Raw genomic sequence first — 22,253 nt, 5'->3', positions numbered from 1 at the left:
GTGAGGCCTCATTTAACACAATAAATTCATCAGGCTTAAGCCATGTTTCAGTCAGGCCAATCACATCAAGATTATGATCAGTGATTAGTTAATTGACTATAATTGCCTTTGAAGTAAGGGATCTAACATTAAGTAGCCCTATTTTGAGATGTGAGGTATCATGATCTCTTTCAATAATGACAGGAATGGAGGAGGTCTTTATCCTAGTGAGATTGCTAAGGCGAACACCGCCATGTTTAGTTTTGCCCAACCTAGGTCGAGGCACAGACACAGTCTCAATGGGGATAGCTGAGCTGACTACACTGACTGTGCTAGTGGCAGACTCCACTATGCTGGCAGGCTGGCTAACAGCCTGCTGCCTGGCCTGCACCCTATTTCATTGTGGAGCTAGAGGAGTTAGAGCCCTGTCTATGTTGGTAGATAAGATGAGAGCACCCCTCCAGCTAGGATGGAGTCCGTCACTCCTCAGCAGGTCAGGCTTGGTCCTGTTTGTGGGCGAGTCCCAGAAAGAGGGCCAATTATCTACAAATTCTATCTTTTGGGAGGGGCAGAAAACAGTTTTCAACCAGCGATTGTGTTGTGAGACTCTGCTGTAGAGCTCATCACTCCCCCTAACTGGGAGGGGGCCAGAGATAATTACTCGATGCCGACACATCTTTCTAGCTGATTTACACGCTGAAGCTATGTTGCGCTTGGGGATCTCTGACTGTTTCATTCTAACATCGTTGGTGCCGACGTGGATAACAATATCTCTATACTCTCTACACTCGCCAGTTTTAGCTTTAGCCAGCACCATCTTCAGATTAGGCTTAACGTCGGTAGCCCTGCCCCCTGGTAAACAGTGTATGATCGCTGGATGATTCATTTTAAGTCTAATACTGCGGGTAATGGAGTCGCCAATGACTAGGGTTTTCAATTTGTCAGAGCTAATGGTGGGAGGCTTCGGCGTCTCAGACCCCGTAACGGGAGAAGTAGAGACAAGAGAAGGCTCCGACTCGTTGCTTAATGGGGAAAACCATTAAGTCAAAGGTTTGGACACACCTACTCATTCACAGGAAGGCCAGGAAGATCAAGGTCCTCAGCCACCCAAGCCATGGGGCTGTTCCCATGGCCTGTTTACAATTGTAAATATGTATATGTTATTATTTTAATGATTGTTTTCATTCACTTCTATTTTTGACCTGCACTGCATAGCTTATGAATTTCACTTTAGCCTGCAATTACATTTCCGACCCTGTACATATGACTAATAAACTAAACTATAGAAGTACCCGCCCTGAGACCACCTACATAAAATACTTGGATGACACTTTTATTCTTGACACATCCAATTCTGGAAAGTTTGACCTCTGGTGTAAGAAGAACATCCTTGAACATCCAAATACCTCATCATGACTTAAAGTCCACCAGCTCCAGAGACCGGAGCATAAAACAGGTGGAGGAGTACAAACAGTACCTCGGCGCACTAAAAAACTTGGGAGCCAACAGTGGGCGAGTGTAGTAAAAAATGATCATTCCATTGTATTTGTATTCCACTGTATTTGCAGAAGCTAAGAAAGTTGAATGTGAATCAATCCGTTTTGCAGTCCTTTTTATAGATGTTTTATTGAGCTTGTCATCACATTTAGTATAGTTGTCTGGTTTGGCTCGCTCACATGGGCAAGTCAGAATAACATAGAGTTGTGCTGGTCAGTGAAAAGATTGTAGGGGGAAAAGATCTTGCAAGAGGGGAACAAAAATAGCTGTGGATCAAGTACATATCTACTGAATAATCAATGTGTAATAGTACTTCATTAAGTGTGCAGTTTTCAGGTCTTTACCTCTTAAAACCAAGAGAGCCACTAACCGTTTTTTACCGGTACCTGTATGGCTGTTACTGTACATCTGTTATATGTTTACTATAGTTTTGCAGCAACTGAAGTTCCTTCTGAGAAACATAAAGTGATTATATTTTTTCTGTCTCTGGATTTCTTGTAGGCCTACGTTTTTCCTCAATTTGATGTTACATTTTACTTCTCATTCTTTGGCTTTCTTCCCTCTGCACAGCAGCTCATTTCAAAGTATCTTATCTGATAGTTGTCTCCATGTGTCCTTAACTTTGAATTGAACCAAATACAGACTTCTAAATATGTAAAACAATTGTTGTTGTTTTTACATCATTGCCATGGAACATCATAATGGCCAATTATTGTATATTTCCGGTTAAGGTGAAGACAGATCAAATAAACTACAACCAGCTGAAGATGTGTTTTTCATGGCGACCTCAAGACACCCAAGATTATTATGTGGGTTGTTTTGTCCACTGTTCAGAATCACATACTGTGAAACTGTCATTTAAATACTTATTTGGAATAAATCCTGACCATGATGGCATTAACTCCCAATTATGCCCTTAAGCCTAGATAAAGCTAATACTCACAGCACTGAAATGATGAAACATCCCTTTCAGTAGGTATGTCAAGGGATAAACAATTTAATATGATGTGGGTACTAGTGGGCACTTTTATGTACATTTGAGATAAATAACCATTTTAGATTATGGAATATTAAATGTCCCTGATGTCTATTCCAGACATGGAAACCCTTTGGCATGCTGGCAACATGTTACAAACAAAACAAGTTGACTTTATTCTTCTCATGTTACATGGAGAATAGATAAAAACTAAGCACTACAGTCAGGAGATTTTCAGAAAGATCCATCTGAGGGCTTCACTCTTCATCATGTCCTTTCCGTGACAAAGCAGATAAATAAAGGTTGAGAGAATGTACATCTGTGTATTCTGGAAACATTGTTATTAAATACTGGCCTTTATTACATTTAAATGTTAATGGAACAGTTAGGTCTAAGGGCTCTATTCAATCTGTGTCGCTGAAGTATTACAGATTGAACAGTAGAAATGTAAAGGTAATTTCCGATTGAATCGACATATGCAGCATTAGCCGTGAATGCAGTCTCCGCTAACACTGGAACATTGCCTTTAAATTACATTTCAACCATGCAGTAATGCTGAAAGCTCGGAATAGAGCCCCAATTCTTACAATAAAATGTTATGATAAATCATTTACAAAAACAGTTTGCTTGCCATTGCACAATTAGTGACCATTGAAATCAAGATATTCCTTTGAAATAATGTTTGTGAACTGTCACGTTCTGACCATAGTTCTTTTGGGTTTTCTTTGTTTTAGTGTTGGTCAGGACGTAAGCTGAGTGGGCATTCTATGTTGTGTGTCTAGTTTTCACGTTTCTATGTTTGGCCTCATATGGTTCTCAATCAGAGGCAGGTGTTAGTCATTGTCTCTGATTGGGAACCATATTTAGGTAGCCTGTTTTGTGGGTGGGTGTCTTCTGTCTTTGTGTGTCTGCACCAGACAGAACTGTTTTGGTTTTTTCACATTTGTTGTTTTGTATTTTGTAGTGTTCACGTTTATCGTCTTTATTAAACATGATGAACACTAACCATGCTGCGCTTTGGTCCTCTCCTTCGTCCACAGAAGAAAACCGTTACAGTAAACAATAATCTAATTCATATTTGACCCTGTCCTATACAGTTGTCATGTCTTTGACATCATTAAAGTGAAGACTTATTTTATCAAATCAATTCTCTGTAATTATTATTACGTGATTAAACTAATCATGTAAATGTAATTAACTAGGAAGTCAGGGCACCAAGGAAAATCTTCAGATTACAAAGTTATAATTTTCCTAATATAACTTTTCAGATATTTTAATATCTGACCAATTAGTCTTCTAATTAATGAATTATTCTTTACCTCGCGTTAGTCTCATTCCAAACTCTGTAAATTGTTGGTTATCTGCATGAACCCAGCCTTCACTATGAATCATCCATACATCAATTATCTTAATTTATTTACTAACTAACTAAATTATCATTGAAATGCATAACAAACAAACAGTAGGTATGGTTACAATGAAATGATAGGGGATGTGCCCTAGTGGGCTAAACCGGTATGGCGGCTTGGTAGACAAAGGGACTGAGAAGGGCGCGAAAGACAAAAGATACTACACAGTTGATAATCATATTGATAGAAATACTAATACTTTGCACATGAAAAAACTCATTCGGGAATATTTGCAATCAATATATATATTTAGGCTCAGTGTGTCTTCGTGATCTCTGTTGGAATCGTCCGTCTTTATGTTGGAAAGTTCATCTGAACTTCTCTTTGTGTCCCTGGAGTCTTTCGTGAATGGATACTTCATAGTCCCATTCAGAAATGTTCTTATAGAATAGATGTTCCGGCGGTTGTCGGTCTTCGCATTCTGTCGACATAAATTCTAGCTGCAGAGTAGTAATTAGTATCGAAGATTTTCTCTTATTTTGTCAGTATCGATAGTTTGAGTTTAACCATTTCCACCAGTGTAGCCAATGCGCCACGTGGTTTGGTTAGGAATTCATTAACCGAGGAATGCATGGTCTCTACTCAAACCTTAGCCCTCTCGGTAATCGAGGTACGCTTGGTCTCAAGGAAATTTGGGTTTTTTATTCGGAAATGCAGAAAAGGCTGTCCCATGACGTCAGATCAATATCTGTGCTCATGGGGCGGGCCAATGACTTAGTTAACTTTAAAGGGAATTGGATTCTCTGTCATTAAACAGTTTAAAATCACATTACAAAATTTCACAAATTGTTTCATCTTTACTCATTCATTTTATACAATAATTAGATGCAAATCTCATAACGGAGACTCTTGTATAAACAGAATTATGGTAATGTAGCTGTATTGTCTCTCATGAGGTCACAAACATTAGACAAAATGGACCGGTCGTAGTTCATCCAGTTCATGCTGAATGCTGAATCTTACGGAACTTGCCCAAATTGGCATTAGCTTGTTCCTCCTGTGAGAAATGTTAAACATGATCTAGGTTTCTATTAAACAAAATCATTTGAGAATTACAGATGCATCAGTTGGATGATAGAAGGTTACTTACAGCCTCCTCTGCAGTTCTCTTGTAGGATTTGACCTTCAGCTGCAGTTTGTCCACCAGGTCCTGCAGGCGGCTCAAATTCTTACGGTCTTCCTCAGTCTGCACACAAAAAATAAAGAGAAAAATAGGAAAACATTATATGTATGTTACAATTGATTCTGAGCATTAATTGTGCCCTGTCAAATTAAAGTATATAATGTACCTGGTGTGAGCTCCTTGATGCGTCTCTCATATTTACGGACTCCTTTCACAGAATCACTGCTCCTCCTTTACTCCATTTCCACTTCTCTCTAGCTCCCTTACTTAGAACCATATGATCAATGTTAAACACTATTTCCAAGTATGTTGTTACTACTCTTTTCAATATTGAAGCTAGAATAATGACTACAGTACCAGTCATAAATTTGGACACACCTACTCATTCAACGGTATTTCTTTATTTTTACTATTTTCTAACTTCTAGAATAATAGTGAAGACATCAAAACTATGAAATAACACATGTATTAACCAAAAAAGGGTTAAACAAACCAAAATATATTTTAGATTATTTTAAGTAGCCACCCTTGATGACAGCTTTGCACACTCTTGGCATTCTTTCAACCAGCTTCATGAGGAAACCTTTTCCAACAGTCTTGAAGAAGTTCACACATATGCTGAGCACTTGTTGGCTGGTTTTCCTTCACTCTACGGTCCAACTCATCCCAAACCATCTCAATTGGGTTGAGGTCAGGTGATTGTGGAGGCCAGGTCTTCCGATGCAGCACTCCATCACTCTCCTTCTTGGTCAAATAACCCTTACACAGCCTGAAGGTGTGTGTTGGGTCATTGTCCTGTTGAAAAACAAATGATAGTCCCACTAAGCGCAAACCAGATGGCATGGCGTATCACTGCAGAATGCTGTGGTAGCCATGCTAGTTACGTGCGCCTTGCATTTTAAATAAATCACTGACAGTGTCACCAGCAAAACATCATCACACCTCCTCCTCCACGCTTCACGGTGGGAATCACACATGCAGAGATAATCCGTTCACCTACTCTGCGTCTCACAAAGACACGGTGGTTGGAACCATAAATCTCAGATTTGGACTCATCAGACAAAATTACAGGTTTCCACCTGTCTAATGTCCATTGCTTGTGTTTCTTGGCCCAAGCAAGTCTCTTCTTCTTATTGGTGTCCTTTAGACGTGGTTTCTTTGCAGCAATTCAACCATGAAGGACTGATTCATGCTGTCTCCTCTGAACAGTTGAGGTTGAGATGTGTCTGTTACTTGAACTCTTTGTAGCATTTATTTGGGCTGCAATCTGAGGCTGGTAACTCTAATGAACTTATCCTACGCAGCAGAGGTAAATCTGGGTCTTTCTTTCCTGTGGCGGTCCTTATGAGAGCCAGTTTCATCATAGCGCTTGTTGGTTTTTGTGACGTCACTTGAAGAAACTTTCAAAGTTCTTGAAATGTTCTGCATTGACTGACATTCATGTCTTAAAGTAATGACGGACTGTCATTTCTCTTTGCCTATTTGAACTGTTCTTGCCATAATATGGACTTGGTATTTTACCAAATATGGCTAACTGCTGTATACCACCCTTACCTTGTCACAACACAACTGATTGGATCAAATGCATTAAGAAGTAAAGAACATCCACAAATTAACTTTTAACAAGGCACACCTGTTCATTTTAAATGCATTGCAGGTGACTACCTCATGAAGCTGGTTGAGTGAATGCCAAGAGTGTGCAAAGCTGTCATCAAGGCAAAAGGTGGCTACTTGAAGAATCTCAAATATATTTTGATATGTTTAACACTTTTTTGGTTACTACACGATTCCATATGTGTTATTTCAATGTAGAAAATAGTAGAGAATAAAATAAAACTTGAATGAGTATGTCAACTTTTGACTGGTACTGTATAAAAAGTGACTTTGAATTAATAGAAGAGAATGCAGCTTAGACACTCACTCTGGCCTCCAGCTTCTGGATCTGCTTCTTGCCACCCTTCATGGCGATTTGTTCAGCTTCATCCAGGCGGTGCTGCAGGTCCTTGATGGTCTGCTCCATGTTCTTTTTCATGCGCTCCAGGTGAGCACTGGTGTCCTGCTCCTTCTTCAGCTCCTTTTCCATCATGGCAGCATCAGTAATGGCCTTCTTGGCCTTTGCCTCTACATTTCTACACTCCTGCACAGCCTCCTCCACTTCATTCTGAAGCTGGGATGTGTCGCCCTCTTGCTTTTTCTTCTGGCTTAACAGGCTGGAGTTCCTCACATATATTTGACAAATTACTTTTAATTTAACCTCTACAGTATATACCTCAGGTAGCAGACATTTAAGGAGAACACTAATTGTTATCTATAGAGCTTGCTAGTTTGTAGTCCTAAAAAATGGAAATGACTTACCTCTGGTTCGTTCATTCATTCCTATGGGTGAAATGGAGCGGCTGGTAGCCTAGTGGTTAGAGCATTGGGCCAGTAACCGAAAAGTTGGTGGATTGAATCCCGAATCCCCCAGTTAAAAGCTGTCGTTCTGTACCTGAACAAGGCAGTTAACCTACTGTTCCCCGGTAGGGCATCATTGTAAAAAATAATTTGTTCTTAACTGCCTTGCCTAGTTAAATAAAGGTGAAATAAAACATGAATGGGGAGATATTGGGGTTTTGGGATAAACCCTGAAAATAAGGTCTGAGGTTTAAACAGGCTTAGGAGATCCTATACATTTTGTTCTATGAGATAATATCAGTCAGTTAACATGCCCTTTATGAATTATGAAGCCTTTTTGTGCTTAATGTACTTGTTTTGATTACATAAATGCTTAAAAATTCACAAAAAGTTACGTTATCTGATGAAGATTATCTCGTAGAACAAAAAAGTACAAAATCTCCTAAGCCTGTGTTTACTACAGACCTTATTTTTCCTGTTTATCCAAAAAAAAAAGCTTAATTTTTCCCATGGGCCTTGACCAACGAGACATGACTGAGTTAGTGCCTGCAAAAAAGATGCCATTACTATTGCTCCTCTCTTACTGTCTTACCTGTGAGTGTAGAAGTTGAACTCTCACTAACATCCAGCAGTTCCTGCTCAGCCAGTTTGCGGCCTCTCTCAGTCTGCTCCACCAGGGCTCTCAGCTCATCCAGTTCAGCCTGAATCAAGTTGTTACGTCTCTCCACAATGGCAATGTTCTCCTTCAGGTCATCATTGCTACGAAGAGCATCATCCAACTGCAGTTGAGAATCCTCAAAATCAAATCAAATCAAATCAAATTTTATTTGTCACATACACATGGTTAGCAGATGTTAATGCGAGTGTAGCGAAATGCTTGTGCTTCTAGTTCCGACAATGCAGTGATAACCAACAAGTAATCTAACTAACAATTCCAAAACTACTGTCTTATACACAGTGTAAGGGGATAAGGAATATGTACATAAGGATATATGAATGAGTGATGGTACAGAGCAGCATACAGTAGATGGTATCGAGTACAGTATATACATATGAGATGAGTATGTAGACAAAGTAAACAAAGTGGCATAGTTAAAGTGGCTAGTGACATAAGAATGCAGTCGATGATCTAGAGTACAGTATATACATATGCATATGAGATGAATAGTGTAGGGTAAGTAACATTATATAAGGTAGCATTGTTTAAAGTGGCTAGTGATATATTTACATCATTTCCCATCAATTCCCATTATTAAAGTGGCTGGAGTTGGGTCAGTGTCAATGACAGTGTGTTGGCAGCAGCCACTCAATGTTAGTGATGGCTGTTTAACAGTCTGATGGCCTTGAGATAGAAGCTGTTTTTCAGTCTCTCGGTCCCAGCTTTGATGCACCTGTACTGACCTCGCCTTCTGGATGATAGCGGGGTGAACAGGCAGTGGTTTGGGTGGTTGATGTCCTTGATGATCTTTATGGCCTTCCTGTAACATCGGGTGGTGTAGGTGTCCTGGAGGGCAGGTAGTTTGCCCCGGTGATGCGTTGTGCAGACCTCACTACCCTCTGGAGAGCCTTATGGTTGAGGGCGGAGCAGTTGCCGTACCAGGCGGTGATACAGCCCGCCAGGATGCTCTCGATTGTGCATCTGTAGAAGTTTGTGAGTGCTTTTGGTGACAAGCCGAATTTCTTCAGCCTCCTGAGGTTGAAGAGGCGCTGCTGCGCCTTCTTCACGACGCTGTCAGTGTGAGTGGACCAATTCAGTTTGTCTGTGATGTGTATGCCGAGGAACTTAAAACTTGCTACCCTCTCCACTACTGATCCATCGATGTGGATAGGGGGTGTTCCCTCTGCTGTTTCCTGAAGTCCACAATCATCTCCTTAGTTTTGTTGACGTTGAGTGTGAGGTTATTTTCCTGACACCACACTCCGAGGGCCCTCACCTCCTCCCTGTAGGCCGTCTCGTCGTTGTTGGTAATCAAGCCTACCACTGTTGTGTCGTCCGCAAACTTGATGATTGAGTTGGAGGCGTGCATGGCCACGCAGTCGTGGGTGAACAGGGAGTACAGGAGAGGGCTCAGAACGCACCCTTGTGGGGCCCCGTGTTGAGGATCAGCGGGGGGAGGAGATGTTGTTGCCTACCCTCACCACCTGTGGGCGGCCCGTCAGGAAGTCCAGTACCCAGTTGCACAGGGCGGGTCGAGACCCAGGGTCTCGAGCTTGATGACGAGCTTGGAGGGTACTATGGTATTGAATGCCGAGCTGTAGTCGATGAACAGCATTCTCACATAGGTATTCCTCTTGTCCAGGTGGGTTAGGGCAGTGTGCAGTGTGGTTGAGATTGCATCGTCTGTGGACCTATTTGGGCGGTAAGCAAATTGGAGTGGGTCTAGGGTGTCAGGTAGGGTGGAGGTGATATGGTCCTTGACTAGTCTCTCAAAGCACTTCATGATGACGGAAGTGAGTGCTACGGGGCGGTAGTCGTTTAGCTCAGTTACCTTAGCTTTCTTGGGAACAGGAACAATGGTGGCCCTCTTGAAGCATGTGGGAACAGCAGACTGGTATAGGGATTGATTGAATATGTCCGTAAACACACCGGCCAGCTGGTCTGCGCATGCTCTGAGGGCGCGGCTGGGGATGCCGTCTGGGCCTGCAGCCTTGCGAGGGTTAACACGTTTAAATGTCTTACTCACCTCGGCTGCAGTGAAGGAGAGACCGCATGTTTTCGTTGCAGGCCGTGTCAGTGGCACTGTATTGTCCTCAAAGCGGGCAAAAAGTGATTTAGTCTGCCTGGGAGCAAGACATCCTGGTCCGTGACTGGGCTGGGTTTCTTCTTGTAGTCCGTGATTGACTGTAGACCCTGCCACATGCCTCTTGTGTCTGAGCCATTGAATTGAGATTCCACTTTGTCTCTGTACTGACGCTTAGCTTGTTTAATAGCCTTGCGGAGGGAATAGCTGCATTGTTTATATTCGGACATATTACCAGACACCTTGCCATGATTAAAAGCAGTGGTTCGCGCTTTCAGTTTCACGCGAATGCTGCCATCAATCCACGGTTTCTGGTTTGGGAATGTTTTTATCGTTGCTATGGGAACGACATCTTCGACGCACGTTCTAATGAACTCGCACACCGAATCAGCGTATTCGTCAATATTTCCATCTGACGCAATACGAAACATGTCCCAGTCCACGTGATTCTCCTTTAGAGAGAATAGATTTTACTATATTTATTTTCTTGTTTCACAGTGTGGTTTGGCTTTATCCAAAGGCACAAGCAATGTTTTTAATTCAGTGGTGTGGAAGTAATACCTTCAGATGGGAATGGAGACCCTTAAGATGATTCTGGGCCTCTGATGCCTGCCTGTTGGCCTGGCTGAGCTGGATCTCCATCTCATTGAGATCTCCCTCCATCTTCTTCTTCAGCCTGAGAGCTTCATTCCTGCTGCGAGTCTCTGACTCCAGGGAGCTTTGCAGGTTATCCACAACTCTCTGCTGGTTCCTCTTATTCATCTCCATTTCCTCATCCTTCTCCACCAGCTTCCGTTCAATGTCAGCTTTCACCTGGCTGAACTCCAGCTGAGCACTCAGGATTTTGCCCTCCTCATGCTCCAGGGAGGCCTGTGAGAACATAGCCCCATATAAAATCTCATTATACAGTCAGTTGCTACCAGTAAATAGTGTCTGTTGCTAGAAGTAAATGTTTTCTGTTCTCACCTCAGCTTCCTCTAGAGCAGAGTGTTGCTCAGCCTTCTGCTGCTCCAGCTGGTTATGGACTTTCTCTAGTTCTTGGATGCGATTTCCTCCCTCACCAAGTTACTCAGTCAGATCAGAAATGTCCTCTGTGGTTAAAAAAATACATGAGAATATTTTTGTGATAATTAATCTCTGATATATATAAATCTTTAATTGACATCAATAATGCTGATGCTGTGTTCTCCGTCTTCATGGTCTGCAGGTGATCCAGAAACTCCTCATGAGGGTTCTTGAGTTTGAAGAGCTCAGTGCTGAGAGATCTGGCCTCGTTCTGGGAGCTCTCCAGCTCAGTCTGAGACTCCTCAAACTTCTGCTTCCACTCAGCCAGGACCTGAAAAACATACAGGTTTTACAAGTTGTTTCAATATATTGTATATCATGTATTATAATGAAGGCTAATATGACTTGCGTATCCGATAATTGATTTAGTTGCTTCAAGGCAGCAGCTGCATTGGATCTCTCCACATCCACCATGAGATCTTCAATCTCATTCTGGAGTCTGTGTTTAGTCTTCTCTAGGATGAACATTTAGCATTTACAGCTTCCACAGCTTCCTCTGCATCCTGCAGATGCTGAGCCAGCTTCTTCCTAGATTGATATAGATAAGAAACACATTTCAGAACAGCTGACTCTTTTCTGTCTAAATGGTTGTTATAACAGTTCATCCATGTATTACTCATCATGTACTTTTGTGTATCGCTCTTTCAGCCAAGGTTCAATAGCCTAAAAAGTAAGAGAAAGTAATAAAACATCCTTACTTTGCGTCCTCAAGCTCCTCAGTCTTCTGGATGGCATCAGTTTCATACTTGGTTCTACACTGAGCCACCTCAGCATTAGCCTTGGACATGCCACGCTTTAGCTCAGCCTTGGCCTCCTGCTCCTCCTCATACTGCTCCCTCAACAGCATTCTTGGCCTGGTAATGACATTTTTTAAATTATGTTAATTATACCGGAGGATGAATGTAGTTAGATAAAGGACAATGCATTCTTTGTGTCAATACTTTGACTTCTTCCTCCAGTTGTCACTTGAGGTCTTCAATCTGCTGAACGTTGGACTGCTTACCTCTAGTCAGTTGAGAGACCAGAGAGTCCTTCTCCTCTGTCTAGCAAGTTCATCTGTTTTCATGCAATTCAAATTATGTTAAATTATGTTACTTAATCTGGTTATTTATTGTGGCTGTTCATGTGAATGTCGGTATGTTTAGTTAATATACCATTCTCAGTTTGAAGCTTTGCTTTCTGCATGGTAAAATCATTGATGGATCGCTGTCCTTCCTCAGCTTTCGTCCTGTATTCACTCATCTGGTCCTCTAGAGTACGGCACATTTTCTCCAGGTTTGTCTGAAAACAGATTTGTTTTTGAATGACAGAACAGCATCACTAGATTACATCTTTAAAGGCATGTATGGAATTACTTTGTTGATTTCTGGGTGATTCCACATACATTTGCAGTATCTCAGTATCTCTACTTGCACATTCATCTTCTGCATATCTATCACTCCAGTGTTAAAATTGCTATATTGTAATTACTTTGCCACTATGGCCTATTTATTGCCTCTTATTACCTCCCTTATCTTTCCCAATTTTCACACACTGTATATAGACTTTTTTCTACTGTATTATTGACTATATGTTTGTGTAACTCTGTGTTGTTGTTTGTGTCACACTGCTTTGCTTTATCTTGGCCAGGTCACAGTTGTAAATGAGAACTTGTTCTCAACTAGCCGACCTGGTTAAATAAAGGTTACATAAATAAATAAACATTGGAAGTCAGATGTTCTGGTAAGAAAAGAACAGTTGCAACAGAAATATTCCCTTTTCAACAATGCTATTGACATACCTGCAAATCCTTCAGTTTTTTTCTGAAGCTGGGCACTCATGGCCTGCTCATCCTCAATCTTGCTGCTGAGTTGGCTTATCTCAAAGTCCTTCCTGATGAGTAAAGCACACATTTTAGCACTTTTTTGCAAAATAATTATTTGTTCGATTTTTTCAGGTTGAGATCTTCCTTCATTCTCTCCTCCATCTGCTGCTTATCATTCTCCAGGTCCATTAGGCTCTCATGGGTCAACTTTAAATCTCCCTCCAGCTTTCTCTTGGATCTCTCAAGGTCCATTCTCACCTTCTCATTCTTCAGTGACCCTTCAATCTGATAAAATATGTAATTAGCCATTTTCAGGTTTGTCAATTTACTGTAGCCTATTTTTAGGATATAACACATCTTGTTGACATTTTTATGAATTCCTATATGATACTCACATCATCAACTTGCTGTTCGAGTTTGGCTTTGGCTTTGGTCAGCGTGTTGACTTTGTCCTCCTCACTCTGCAGGTCATCCAGAGTTTGCTGATGAGCCTCCAGCACAGCAGTGTCATTACTCTTCCCTCCAAACTTTCCACCAAACCAATTAAGTTGAGTTTTAACAACACAAGGACAAAGAAAAGTGTTTACCTTGTTCTCTGTGACATGCTTTTCCTTCTCCACTTTAGCCAGAGTGAGCTCCAGATCATCAATGTCCTTCTTGAGTTCTGAGCACTCATCCTCCAGCTTCCTCTTCTTAGAAGTTGACCATAAATAACTTGAATGTGGGATCCTCCAGATTTACAAAACGTGCCAGTCATGTGCCTCTGTAGGAAAATGGCACAAATTGACCACAGGGTGGCCCTGTAATGACCAATTGATTTACAACTTCAGACCCAGCATGTTAACCAAGAGTTACAAAATGTGGCAAGGTCTTTAAAAGCATGTACATAACACATGGCCAAAATGCTTTTAAGTACTTTTCAGTAGCCAGATTTGGATATATTATATGGTAGTAGCCAGATCTGAATCTGCAACATGGTGGCACTATACCAAGTACACATTTGTATCCTTTTACTTGACCCAAGGGGTATGAGGTCTTGGATTTGTAAGTGTCACACTGTTAAAGATCAAGATAGCTGTCTGGTCATCATGTGTACAGTGTGGGGCAGGTACTGGTGACATAGCTGGAAAGGGTGTTACCTCCTTCAAGACCTGTGCATATGACCCCTGTATGTATAGTGGAGCCATTTTAACTCTTACAACTTCACACCTTTCACTTTGCTTCAGTTTCCAGGTCCTGTAGCCTCCAGAGCTGAACATACCATCGCCTGCCCTTCAATTCATTTCTAAGGGTCCCATTCCTAGCTGTCACATGTGTGTGTGTGCCTCATTTCACACAGAACATTAGGATTCTGTGTGAAAGGTTCACTTACACTTGAAGGGGTTAGGGAGGTTATATGAGTTGTGCTTGATGTACTTGAACACATGGATTCACCTTAACCTACTTTCCTGTCATCCTTTGTCTCCATAGATTGACAGACTGCCAGGCCATCTCTACTGCTCCCCCAGGCTAAGACCATCTCTTCCCTCACCAAGGCACGTGGGTTCCCTGACAGGGGGTGAAAGAAAGATATAGGTTAGTGATGCAGGAGTAGCCTCCACAAATCTTCCTCTAGCAACAGAATCAGCACTGACCAAGGTAAGTCATAATGACATTATCTTTAACTCCTACCGGACAGTCAGCATGCAGTGTTCAATGTGCAGGTGTAGGGATATTACATTTTAAGAAATTAGTGTGGATATTATTAACATTTACCAAATTAGTGAGTCTCGTGGTCTGTATCTGTAAGAATGAGAGAATAGCATTGATTTTACAGGAGCTCTGTTAACTTACCAGAAGTGTCAGGAGAAGCCAGTACAGAGGTGGGTAATGGCACAGCTTGTTTTCTACCTTCCCCAAGTGGACAATGTGGGAAGTACAGGGAGAACATTCTGAGTTAGCAGCCCATGGGGTCATGTAACACTCCCTGTAGTTTCACCCTTGCTGTAGGACGTGTAACACAGATGAAATATTAGCTTGTTGTTTCTTAATGAATTAGTCCATTTATTTAGTTTTTATTAAAAAGGTAAGTTTAACGTTATTATTAAACAAATTAATTGGTCAAGGAAACTTTTGCAGTTCACATTGTTATTGAATACAAGTTATTGAATACAAAAACTGTTTTTATTGAGAACTTAGGGCTGGTCAAAAGCAGAGAAAGCCAGGAAATTCAAACAAGATACACAGCTCTTCACCCATGCACTACCAAGGTTTTCCAGCACACAGCTTTGACACTTGGTACATTAAAAAGTTCTAAGTGCTTTTTAAAAACTTTTTTTATTTAACTTTATTTAACTAGGCAAGTCAGTTAACAGCAAATTCTTATTTACAATGACAGCCTACCCCGGCCAAACCCCCCGGACGACGCTGGGCCAATTGTGCGCCGCCCTATGGGATTCCAAATCACGGCTGGTTGTGATACAGCCTGGAATCAAACCATGGTCTGTAGTGACGCCTCTAGTACTGCCTTAGACCGCTGCACCACTCAGGAGCCTGACTGATGCAGTTGATCATTACTAGACAGCCATACCCATAACACGATGCAGCCACCCAAAAATATATATATAATATTAAGAGTGGTACTGCTCCGGTACAGACACATGCTGGTGTCATGACGTTGGCCTCTTTGGGTATAGCAAGCCCCATCCCCCTCTCCCTGCCTCCTCCTTGCCTCCTTCAACTAGGCTGCTGTGGTCAGAGAGAGGTCGTAAATTCCTGAGAAGACCCTGCCACATGGCCACATAGTATAACAGGCAGAGTAGATTTTCATGGAGCACAAAGGAATGTCTTCCACCTCACAGAACTTGAGGTACGAACACATTTCATGTTCCAGAGAAAGTATAAAAGATCGGTGAAGAATCCAGCTACGAACTGGTCCGTTTGTTACAACTTGGGGAAGCTCATGGGAGACGGTGTGGCGACATTACCATAATGCTGTTTATATAATAGCCTCAGATATGAGGTTTACATACATCTAATTGTTGTATAAGATTAATGAGTGAGTGTGATACTGTTTACACAATTTTACAATGTGATTTTGGACTGTTTAATGAAGAAAAACTAAAAAAGGGGATTGGAGTTAACTAAATCAGAGGACCGCTCCTGAGCCCAGTTAGGGTCAGGCGTCCTGGGACAGCCCTTTTCTGCCATTCCGAATAAAACCCAACTTTGAGAATTTATCAACAGACATTTACATTACATTTACATTTTACATTTAAGTCATTTAGCAGACGCTCTTATCCAGAGCGACTTACAAATTGGTGCGTTCACCTTATGACATCCAGTGGAACAGCCACTTTACAATAGTGCATCTAAATATTTTAAGGGGGGTGAGAAGGATTACTTTATCCTATCCTAGGTATTCCTTAAAGAGGTGGGGTTTCAGGTGTCTCCGGAAGGTGGTGATTGACTCCGCTGTCCTGGCGTCGTGAGGCAGTTTGTTCCACCATTGGGGGGCCAGAGCAGCGAACAGTTTTGACTGGGCTGAGCGGGAACTGTACTTCCTCAGTGGTAGGGAGGCGAGCAGGCCAGAGGTGGATGAACGCAGTGCCCTTGTTTGGGTGTAGGGCCTGATCAGAGCCTGGAGGTACTGAGGTGCCGTTCCCCTCACAGCTCCGTAGGCAAGCACCATGGTCTTGTAGCGGATGCGAGCTTCAACTGGAAGCCAGTGGAGGGAGCGGAGGAGCGGGGTGACGTGAGAGAACTTGGGAAGGTTGAACACCAGACGGGCTGCGGCGTTCTGGATGAGTTGTAGGGGTTTAATGGCACAGGCAGGGAGCCCAGCCAACAGCGAGTTGCAGTAATCCAGACGGGAGATGACAAGTGCCTGGATTAGGACCTGCGCCGCTTCCTGTGTGAGGCAGGGTCGTACTCTGCGGATGTTGTAGAGCATGAACCTACAGGAACGGGCCACCGCCTTGATGTTAGTTGAGAACGACAGGGTGTTGTCCAGGATCACGTTAAGGTTCTTAGCGCTCTGGGAGGAGGACACAATGGAGTTGTCAACCGTGATGGCGAGACCATGTTTTTCTCCATTATGAGAGGACAAAGGTTGTAGACCATTGCTGAATCCTTTAACCATACCACGTGGTTAAACTCTTAGACTATCGATACCGACAGAATAAGAACAAGTCTTTGATATTAATTACTAGTCTGCAGCTAGGAATTCGGTATCATTGAATGCGAAGAACGACAACCGCCGAAAACATCCATTCTATAACGAAACAAATTAATGTCACTCTGAACTATCCACTATAACCACAACCGAGAGAGAGAGGAAGAGAGACGGACAATTCTACAAAAGAAACAAACTTTTCACTAGTGATCAAGATGACACACTGAGCGTAAATATATATATTGATTGCAATTGTTCCCGAATGAGTGAGCGTTCATGTGTACAGGATTAGCATTTCAATTGTTATAATTATCACTCTGTAGTGATTTCTTAGTCGACCCCCACTTTCTCTTTTGTCTAACAAGCCGCCATGCCGGTTTAGCCCACTAGGGCACAGTCTCCTATCATTTCTTGTAACCATATTTACTGTTTGTTTATGCATTTCTGTGAATTACTTAGTTAGTAATAAATAAGTGATTTAAGACAATTGATGTATGGATGACTCATAGTGAAGACTGGGTTTGTGCAGATAACCAACAATTTACAACGTTTGGAATGAGACTAACGTGAGGTAAAGTAAATAATTCATTAATTCGAAGACTAATTGATCAGATAAAATATCTGAAAAGTTATTTTAGGAAATGATAACTTTGTAATCTGAATATTTTTCCTTGGTACCCCGACTTCCTAGTTAATTAGTTACATGATTAATCAGTTGATCGCGTAATACTAATTACAGAGAATCTTTGATAAAAACTATAAGTCTCCAATTTAATGATAGTAAAGACACGACACTGGATATTATTTTATTTACCATTGCATTCAGACCGCAAGGACAGCTCACTTGGGAGGTCTTTATAACTCCTAGAATTCGCCAGCCGTGAGTAACCATTGCGAATTAATAAGCTGCCCTGTTCAATGCAATTGTTTGATCAAGCATATTATGGAAGTGCAAATGTGCTTATAATTGGAATGTTTGATAAACTTGGGAATGGAATTCAAAACACAGCAGTGTGAAAACAATTAAGAAGTTTGAGTTTGGGAAACACTGAGATCCTATGCACAATGTAATCTAAAGATACTGGGTGTTTAAATTTAAATAAAGGGAACTAAAGGAGGTCCAAGGGGGCATTGCATTTAACAATCAAATCAACAACTATGTCAAGGTCTTTGAGGAACCTGAAACATCACCTGTTGAGTTTACAGGATTAGGTGCAGTTCCAAAGACCCCATTACAAAGGATTTTACAACAACAGACAACAAAGCCATCAAAACCCATTCAGAAAACAGTCATAAACCACACCCTTCAGCAGCCAACAGCAAGGTCTAGCAATCAACACAGAATCAACACGGTGGGTATCATCCATAATACCAGCCATGATAACCTCTCTACTGTCATGCAAAGGCAAAATGAAATCGCTGACCACCTTGTACTACAGCACAAACAGGCCACACTTCCTGTTAAAGAGATACCTATGTTTGACGGTGATCCTCTAAACTTTAGACTATTTATGCATGTATTTGAGCATGGCATAGAAGATCGGACAAGCAACCACCAGGATAGGCTCTATTACCTGGAACAGTACACTCCTGGTCAGTTCAAGGATCTGGTCCGCAGTTGTCTGCATATGGAAGCCAGAAGATGCTATGCAGAGGCTAAGAGTTTGTTAAAGGAACACTTTGGTAATGAAATCAAAGTCACCACTGCTTACATGGAAAAATTTTGGAACTGGACAAACATTAAACCGGACTATGGAAAGGGACTGGGTGGCAATGCACTCTATCTTAGAGGTTGCTGTAACGCTATGCAAGACCTACAGAACGTGGAAGAGCGTAATCTTCCCTCTAACATAAAGTTGATCAAGTAAAAATGTCCCTACAAACTAAGAGAAAAATGGAGGTCTACAGCATGTGATATTTTAGAGAGAAGCCACTGGAGGGCCCAGTTCAAGTTAAGCCAGAAAATTAAAAAAACTGATCCAGGATCAGATCAGAGTTTAACAAACTCACTGAAGGAACAAATTGACAAGTTCAAACTGACGTTTGGAAAATAAAGTCTGTGGATGACCTAGTTGAAGCAGAAAATGTCATCATTCGATTTGAGCAAATACAGCACTTTAAAACAAGAAATTGCACTCGTTGTGAAATTAAGACAATGTGCCAAGGGAAGTAGCTCAATCTGTAAACTTGATCCAATTGTTGACAATGGCATTCTGAGAGTGGGAGGAAGGTTAAGCAAATATGCTATGTCTACGGAACTAAAGAATCCTATGATCCTGCCCAAAGACTCCCACATCTCCAGACTGATCTTAGTCTACATCCATGACAAGGTTGCCCACTCTGGGAGAGGTTACAGGCTTTCCAGACTTCCCCAGCGATATTGGATATCCTGTACCAACTCCTTAGCTAGGAAGATCCCTAAGAGCTCTGTCTTCTGCAGGTGGATGCAAGCCAGAGCTTGAGAACAGAAGATGGCCGACCTTCCACAAGATCAGGCGTCACCTGATTTGCCACCTTTCACCCATGTGGGCATAGATTACTTCGGCCCCATAGAGGTGAAGCGAGGCCAGTCCACCAGGACTATTCCATAGAGGAGACCTTTACTCACAAAGGACATGGAAGCAAGTACAAGATTCTGGAAGATTCTTCTGGAAGAGATGGATAAAGGAGTATCTTCCACTTATGCAGGAGCGGAACAAGTGGAATAAAACTAAGAGAAACTTCAGTCCTGGTGACCATGTTGTCATCGTCAATGACACAGCCCCAAGGAACTCTTGGATAATGGGGCGTGTAGTGGACCAACATCTTACAGAGACCTATCAATAAACTCTGTATACTCCTGGAGGCGGCAGAGTGAGACACACACACACACATAGAGCTCCATCTTTGAATCAAGTGCACCTCTGATTCTTGGATGTCGTACTCTTACATTTTTTGGACATCTAACTCTTGAATTTCTGGAGGTTGAACACTTGAACACTTCCAATCTGGGACTGAGATCACTGTACTCTTGTCCTATATGGGACCTTGCATATTTGTTTTGTGGACGGACCACTAGAGGGCAGGCTGGGCTCATGGATAGTTGCCCAACAGAGCCTGGGAGACAAGGTAACCAGAGTCAATTAAGCACAGCTGACGGTACTAATGAGATACTCTCCTTCCCCTATAAAAGAGAGAATGGAACCAGAAGGAAAGGGGAAACTATCTCTGGAAGATGAGAAGCTGTGCTGAAGGAACCACTAAGACGGTGACAAAACCGTGATTTATGTTTGTTGTAGTTTAAAGATTATCCTATTGTGTTCTTGTTTCATCTGGAGAAGAAGATGTGTGTTTTTCCTTGGAAGATTTTTCATTGATTATGTTTGAATGTTTTTGTTGACAAAATACTCTCAATAGAGAACCGTGTTCAATCAGAAAAACCTTTTTCCTGACTCGTTTATTCCACCTTCCCGCTTTAGAGTGACGCCTAATTACTTGGTACGCTCACAGTTTATAGCTATGAACCATAATACTGCTTTCGTATAGTATGTATTGTGTATTGGCTCTATTTTTGAATATTAAGTAAATGTTATGCATTCAGTGCAGTTAACAATTAGGAGCTGGTATGTTAGAGACGATTTAAACATATTTGTGTATTTATACACACACTACTGTTCAAAAGTTTGGGGTCACTTAGTAATGTCCTTGTTTTCCATGAAAAAAAACATGAAATTAGTACAAAATTAATAGGAAATATAGTCAAGACATTGACAAGGTTATAAATAATGATTTTTAATTTAAATAATGATTGTGTCCTTCAAACTTTGCTTTCGTCAAAGAATCCTCCGTTTGCAGCAATTACAGCTTTGCAGACCTTTGGCATTCTAGTTGTCAATTTTAGTTGTCAATTTGTTGAGGTAATCTGAAGAGATTTCACCCCATACTTCCTGAAGCACCTCCCACAAGTTGGATTGGCTTGATGGGCACTTCAAACTGCTCCCACAACAGCTCAATAGGGTTGAGATCCAGTGACTGTGCTGGCCACTCCATTATAGACAGAATACCAGCTGACTGCTTCTTCTCTAAATAGTTCTTGCATAGTTTGGAGCTGTGCTTTGGGTCACTGTCCTGTTGTAGGAGGAAATTGGCTCCAATTAAGTGGTCTGGCAAGGCGTTGCAAAATGGAGTGATAGCCTTTTATCCACAAATATCCCACTTTACCAGCACCAAAGCACCCCCAGACCATCACGTTGCATCTATCATGCTTGACAGATGGCGTTAAGCACTCCTCCAGCATCTTTTCATTTTTTCTGCGTCTCTGATGATGCCGTCTATTTTGTGAAGTGCACCAGTGCTGCAAAGCACCCCCACAACATGATGCTGCCACTACCATGCTTCGCGGTTGGGATGGTGTTCTGCGGCTTGCAAGACTGCAGGTTATGTCGATATAGGACTCGTTTTACTGTGGATATAGATACTTTTGTACCTGTTTCCTCCAGCATATTCACATGGTCCTTTGCTGTTCTGGGATTGATTTGCACTTTTCACAACAAAGTACGTTCATCTCTAGGAGACAGAACGCGAGACAGAACGGCTGCGTGGTCCCATGGTGTTTATACTGGCATACTATTGTTTGTACAGATGAACTGCTCCCAAGGATGAACCAGACTTGTGGAGGTCTACAATTTTTTTTCTGGGGTCTTGGCTGATTTCTTTTGATTTTCCCATGATGTCAAGCAAAGAGGCACAGAGTTTGAAGGTAGACCTTGAAATACATCCACAGGTACAACTCCAATTGACTCAAATAATGTCAAGTAGCCTATCAGAAGGTTCTAAACCCATTACATAATTTTCTGGAATTTTCCAAGCTGTTTAAAGGCACAGTCAACTTAGTGTATGTAAACTTCTGACCCACTGGAATTGTGGTACAGTGAATTATAAGTGAAATAATCTGTCTGTAAACAATTGTTGGAAAAATTACTTGTGTCATGCGCAAAGTAGATGACCTAACCGACTTGCCAAAACTATAGTTTGTTTACAAGAAATGTGTGGAGTAGTTGAAAAACTAGTTTTAATGTGTATTTAAACTTCCGACTTCAACTGTATGTAAGTAAGGTTTTTCTGTTCTTTATT

At 41.6% G+C, this 22,253-nt stretch overlaps 1 long non-coding RNA gene and 1 pseudogene across 1 annotated transcript in view; one reads left to right on the top strand and one right to left on the bottom strand.

Moving 5' to 3' along the window:
* The window catches only part of LOC135572174 (uncharacterized), a 46,994-nt gene that overhangs the window by 13,934 nt on the left and 10,807 nt on the right, over positions 1–22,253 (top strand). The window contains exon 2 of the long non-coding RNA XR_010464073.1: positions 14,459–14,563. This is a non-coding gene — a long non-coding RNA (uncharacterized LOC135572174). The remainder of the gene's footprint in view (positions 1–14,458; positions 14,564–22,253) is intronic.
* Positions 4,768–12,031, bottom strand: LOC115131055 (myosin-6-like; annotated as a pseudogene).

The sequence above is a fragment of the Oncorhynchus nerka genome, linkage group LG6, assembly GCF_034236695.1.
Source record: "Oncorhynchus nerka isolate Pitt River linkage group LG6, Oner_Uvic_2.0, whole genome shotgun sequence".
NCBI classification, from domain to species: Eukaryota; Metazoa; Chordata; class Actinopteri; order Salmoniformes; family Salmonidae; genus Oncorhynchus; species Oncorhynchus nerka.
This window is presented reverse-complemented; position numbering and strand designations above follow the sequence as displayed.